Raw genomic sequence first — 6,420 nt, forward strand, 5'->3', positions numbered from 1 at the left:
CATTTTGGTGAGAGATGACTGAACAGATGTAGCTGGATGTATCGACTGTGGTGCAGTCAGGGTGCACCCTGGAACACTTCTGAGCAATCAGGATTCCCCACCCAAACGGGAGACAAAAAAGAAAGAAAAAGAAAAAAAGGAGAGAGAGAGAGAGAGAGAGAGAGACAGGAAAGAAAGGGAAGATGAAAGAGAAGGTTCAGCCCAGATGGGCCCCAAGGTAAGATTTATCAAGTAGACAAACAAAAACAGACAAACAAAAAGACTGATATTAGTATATGACAAGAGAAAAAAAATATGCAAATAAAGGAAGAACCTCATCAAAAAGAACCCCAAGTGTAAGATTTATATACTATCAGGACAAACACAAAAGCACAGAAACACTGGTGGAAGAAAAAGATGGGAGAGTGGTTATAAATTCTCAGTGTGGGCAAGGAAGGTTGTTTTGATTCTTCCTGGATGTATCTTGATATCTTTGTTAAAGGACTCAACTTTCCTTAGGGACCAAGACCTGGTTTCTCTGCAGCACTCTCTCTGGCTCAGCGCCAGGGAGGCTGTCCTGGGACCGGGGACTTAAGCCCCTGTCCCTAGCTGCCCCGATTCCCACAATTTCCCCTCCTCAATCCTTTGCTCTTTAGGAGTGCTTTCAACCAGTCTCCAAGTTAATGCTGGTCCCCAGACGCAGGGCGAGACACTCTCGCTCGTATTGGAGGTATTACTTTTCAACCGGTCGCCTCTGGTGGCTCCCTCCCCCTTTTGTTTATCTTCCAATATCAGTCCACCATTCCCACTCCACTTTACCTGCCCACTGGTGTCTTCTGCCCCTGTAGAGATCCAGATGTGTGTAATTCTTATCTTAGGCTGATTTTATGGGTGATCGGAGTTCTTTGGTAGGTAATCAGCTCACTTTAGGGTACAGATTGAAAAGGCGCCTCCTCCTTTCCCGCCATCTTGTCCCCCCTCTTTATTTATTCTTAAACAATAAAAGACTTATTGAAACTTCAGTCTGAAAACAGATTGTCTTTTTCCTCAGTAGCCATTAATATGTTCTTGCTCAGATCCGAATAAATGTGGTTATATTTGCTTCATATCATTTCATTTTTTTTCTAGATTCAACTGTTATTTATTTTGCTGTGGTATTACATTCTTACACTCTTTTTCTTTTGTCTTTTTTTTTCTTCATCGGCAGTTCATATAGAAGTTGCAAGAGGCTATAGTGAGCTCTAAACAAATACCACATTAATATGAAACCTAAAATTTCAGAATTTAACTCTGGGTCTTAATTCATTATACTGGCATATTCTGTTTTGATGAAATTAATAATTAAAATGAATGAATTACTTTTGAATCCGGAACCAAGATTTTATCTAAATTTATTTAAGAAAGAAAAAATTTGGAATTAGTTACAGTTGAGCTGGTAGTTTGTAAATAATGGTGAAAAAGTAAACTATTATGGATTTTGCAGGTCAGTTTTCAAAACTGAGCAGACTCCTATTGTGCTTTTTAAAAATACTGTCTGTTGCATGGTTCTAGATCATATCTTCAACCTGATAGAGTATTTCCTCATAAATGGGCATATATGTGAATATGGATCTCTTTATATATTATTTCCTGGATATAAAGTTACCATATAGTTTCTTATCATTGTACCTTTTATTTCTAGGATTTGTTTAAAATCACTGAAAGACCCTCGGAGACCCGCACCCAAGGACGCACACACGGACCACTGGATGCAATAAGCAAGAGGGTTTATTCTTCACAGACGCGCCTGCGGGCGGTCAGCAGCACCAGCTAGCTGAGCGCGCGGGCTTCAGGCTTACAAGCTTTTTTATAGGGCAAGAAGGGGTACAGGAGCAATGGCTAAGCAACAGGTTTTCTATTGGATGTTTTAAAACATAATGTGTGTTATCTGAGGTCACAGCTGTTAGTTTCTTCGGAATTCCTCGAGACGACCGGGCGGGACTCAAGAGACTTTTCGTCCTTGTTCTCTCCCGGTTTTTGCGATAAGGTGGCAGGTGGTGGGAGGATGTTTTTCAGCCAAGCAGTTACAGAAAAGCAAAAGAGCGGTTAGTTAATCTATGGCTGGGGGAAGGGTGTCTATATGCGGGGTCTTTCATTCCCCCCTTTTTCTTTATCATGGATTAATCCTATATCCATTCGCTCTGGTCCTGTACCAGGTCAGTTTGGGATCTGGTCTGTCTAATTAGCTGATATTGCTGTGTCACCAGTGGTTTTGCAACCCCAATAGCGACAATAAAAGTGGGATGCCCCACTACAGTAGGTCCACTCTCTGGGTCTGTGAAACCCGGGGTATACATAGAAGTTAAGTGTCCTTAACATAGTTCGCTGACTCCAGTCCCCACAGCCTCCCCAAGAATCTAACCCGAGTCGCCCCCGGGGGGGATGGTTGTGAAGGCGGTTTTGTAGGTCAAAGTAATTTTCTATGTCCCAATTGGCTGGAGCTCCCATTGCTAGCTTGCAGATGTCAGGGTATAGGTCAGGCCACCAGGTGCCAGGGGTTTTCAGACCTCTTGTTGTACTAGCTGCAGGGCTTGCAGATGGGCTTGAGGAACTGAGTTATGTGTCTTTGGAAATTGGGCTATTGATAAGGTAACTTCTTTGTTGTAAATCTCAAGGACACGTGTAAACCAAGAGAGACTCCTGCCTTGCAGGACTGTGGTCTCTGCAAGATAACCATTTGTTCTTCTTTTAGGGCAGTCAGGGGTGCCTGTGAAATGTCACACATATTACCAAGGGGAGTGGGTGGAGAGGGGGTGCAAGGCGCCAGCCCCTGCTCCGTTTTTAGCCAGCCTCCTACTCCCTCATCATCACAAAAGAGAAATGAGGAATCATACAAAACAGATAGAGTTTATCCTTCTGGGACTGACAGATAATTCTCTGTTACAGATCATAATTTTCTTATTTCTATTTCTAAATTACATGCTGGGTATTATGGGAAAATTAACTATCATTGCCCTTACTCTACTGGATTCTCATCTCAAGACCCCAGTGTATTTTTTCCTCCATAGTTTCTCTTTCCTGGAAATTTTGTTCACAAGTGTTTGCATCCCCAGGTTCCTAATCACCAATGTAACCAGAGAAAAGGCCATTTCCTATAAAGGCTGTATATCTCAGTTGTTTTTTTACATATTCTTGGGTGTTATAGAATTTTTCCTTCTGGCAGCTATGTCCTATGACCGTTATGTTGCCATCTGCAAACTTTGCATTATACATCTATCATGAGCAACAGAATTTGTCATCAGATTGTACTCAGTTCCTGGGCAACTGGATTTCTGGTCGTTTTCCCTCCACTGATTTTTGCTCTTAACCTGGATTTCTGTGCCGCAAATATCATTGATCATTTCATTTGTGACATTTCTTCTGTCCTGCAAGTTTCTTGCTCAGACACACATTTACTAGAACTGATTGCTTTTTCCTTAGCTGTGATGATCATCATTGTCACGTTGTTATTAGTAATCCTTTCTTACTCTTACATCATCAAGACAATTCTACAATTCCCTTCGGTTCAGCAAAAGAAAAAAGGCTTTTAGACCTGCTCTTTTCACATGATTGTTGTATCCATCACTTATGGTAGTTGCATATTCATGTACATAAAACCATCTGCAAATCAAAGAGTCGCTTCAAGCAAAGGAATAGCAGTGCTCAATACTTCCAGTTGCTCCTATGTTGAATCCATTCATTTATACTCTGAGAAACCAGCAAGTTAAACAAGCCTTCAGAGATGTGTTTAGTAAGATATTTTCTGCTTCAGATAAATAATACTGCCTGTTGAAATAAGTAACATAAAAACATAAAAAAAAGACAGCGAATAAAAATATCTTGACTCTTCTAGTTTGTATTGATCTTTAAAATTTAATTATTTTGATTTCTTTAGTTTACCTGAGCTTAGATACTCTTTCCACTTTATACGTTCTGACTTTAACTTTTTGCAATGTGAAGAAATATTTTGCAAAATTTTTTGTAATGTCAATTGTCAACATATTAAGAAATCATACCTTTTTTTTTTTAAATGAATCACACATTTCATTTGTGTCATTTTATTTTATTTTTTTTTTTAAGATTTTGTTTACTTATTTGAGAGAGAGAGAGAGTGAAAAGGGGATAGAGGAGAGAAAGAGGGACAGAGAATCTCCCGGAGACTCCCCGCTGAGCACAGAGCCCATGACCAGTCTGGATCTCATGACCCTGACATCATGACCTGATCTGAAATCAAGATGTGGACACATAACTGACTGAGCCATCCAGTCAACTTTTATTTTAGTATTTATGGTGGGTAAAGATTTCTTTTTCATAAACATATAATGCATTTTTATCCCCAGGGGCACAGGTCTGTAAGTCGCCAGGTTTACACACTTCACAGCACTCACCATAGCACATATTCTCCCCAGTGTCCATAACCCCACCCCCTCTCCCCACCCCCCTCCCCCCAGCAACCCTCAGTTTGTTTTGTGAGATTAAGAGTCACTTATGGTTTATCTCCCTCGCAATCCCATCTTGTTTCATTCATTCTTCTCCTACTCCCTAAACCCCCCATGTTGCATCTCCACTTCCTCATATCAGGGAGATCATATGATAGTTGTCTTTCTCCACTTGACTTATTTTGCTAAGCATGATACCCTCTAGTTCCATCCACGTCATCACAAATGGCAAGATTTTATTTCTTTTTTTCTTTTTTTTTTATTTTTAATTTTTTATAATCATATAATATATTTTTATCCCCCGGGGTACAGGTCTGTGAATCGCCAGGTTTACACACTTCACAGCACTCACATGAGCACATATCCTCCCCAGTGTCCATAACCCCACCCCCCTCCCAAACCCCCTCCCCCCAGCAACCCTCAGCTTGTTTTGTGAGATTAAGAGTCACTTATGGTTTGTCTCCCTCCCAATCCCATCTTGTTTCATTTATTCTTCTCCTACTCCCTAAACCCCCCATGTTGCATCACCACTTCCTCATATCAGGGAGATCATATGATAGTTGTCTTTCTCCGCTTGACTTATTTTGCTAAGCATGTTACGCTCTAGTTCCATCCACGTTGTCGCAAATGGCAATGGCAAAATTTCATTTCTTTTGATGGCTGCATAGTATTCCATTGTGTGTATATACCACATCTTCTTTATCCATTCATCTGTTGATGGACATCTAGGTTCTTTCCATAGTTTGGCTATTGTAGACATTGCTGCTATAAACATTCAGGTGCACGTGCCCTTTTGGATCACTACGTTTGTATCTTTAGGGTAAATACCCAGTAGTGCAATTGCTGGGTCATAGGGTAGCTCTATTTTCAACATTTTGAGGAACCTCCATGCTGTTTTCCAGAGTGGTTGCACCAGCTTGCATTCCCACCAACAGTGTAGGAGGGTTCCCCTTTCTCCACATCCTTGCCAGCATCTGTCATTTCCTGACTTGTTAATTTTAGCCACTCTGACTGGTGTGAGGTGATATCTCATTGAGGTTTTGATTTGTATTTCCCTGATGCCGAGTGATGTGGAGCACTTTTTCATGTGTTTGTTGGCCATATGGATGCCTTCTTTGCAGAAATGTCTGTTCATGTCTTCTGCCCATTTCTTGATTAGATTATTTGTTCTTTGGGTGTTGAGTTTGTTAAGTTCTTTATAGATTTTGGACACTAGTCCTTTATCTAATATGTCGTTTGCAAATATCTTCTCCTATTCTGTCAGTTGTCTTTTGCTTTTGTTAACTGTTTCCTTTGCTGTGCAAAAGCTTTTGATCTTGATGAAATCCCAATAGTTCATTTTTGCCCTTGCTTCCCTTGCTTTTGGCGACATTCTTAGGAAGAAGTTGCTGTGGCTGAGGTCGAAGAGGTTGATGCCTGTGTTTTCCTCAAGGATTTTGATGGATTCCTTTCTCACATTGAGGTCCTTTATCCCTTTTTAGTCTATTTTCGTGTGTGGTGTAAGGAAATGGTCCAATTTCATTTTTCTGCATGTCCCAACATCATTTATTGAAGAGGCTGTCTTTTTTCCACTGGACATTCTTTCCTGCTTTGTCGAAGATTAGTTGACCATAGAGTTGAGGGTCTATTTCTGGGCTCTCTATTCTGTTCCACTGATCTATGTGTCTGTTTTTGTGCCAGTACCATGCTGTCTTGATTATAACAGCTTTGCAATAGATCTTGAAGTCTGGAATTGTGATGCCACCAACTTTGGCTTCCTTTTTCAATATTCCTTTGGCTATTCAAGGTCTTTAGTGGTTCCATATAAAAACTTTTTTGTCTACATTCTTTGTTTTTATTATATTCAATTAGCCACTATAGAGTACATCTTTAGTTTTTGATACAGTGTTCAATGACTCATTGTTTGCATATAACACCCAGTGGTCATCACCACATGTGTCCCCCTTAATACCCATCACCCCGGTATCCCCTCTTCTCCCCTTCC

At 40.6% G+C, this 6,420-nt stretch overlaps 1 pseudogene; it reads left to right on the plus strand.

Annotated features, from left to right (window-relative positions):
- Positions 1-2,838: 2,838 nt before the first annotated feature.
- Positions 2,839-3,777, plus strand: LOC122891990 (annotated as a pseudogene).
- The last annotated feature ends 2,643 nt before the right edge of the window (positions 3,778-6,420 follow it).

This window comes from Neovison vison, chromosome 12, assembly GCF_020171115.1.
Source record: "Neovison vison isolate M4711 chromosome 12, ASM_NN_V1, whole genome shotgun sequence".
Classification (NCBI taxonomy): domain Eukaryota; kingdom Metazoa; phylum Chordata; class Mammalia; order Carnivora; family Mustelidae; genus Neogale; species Neogale vison.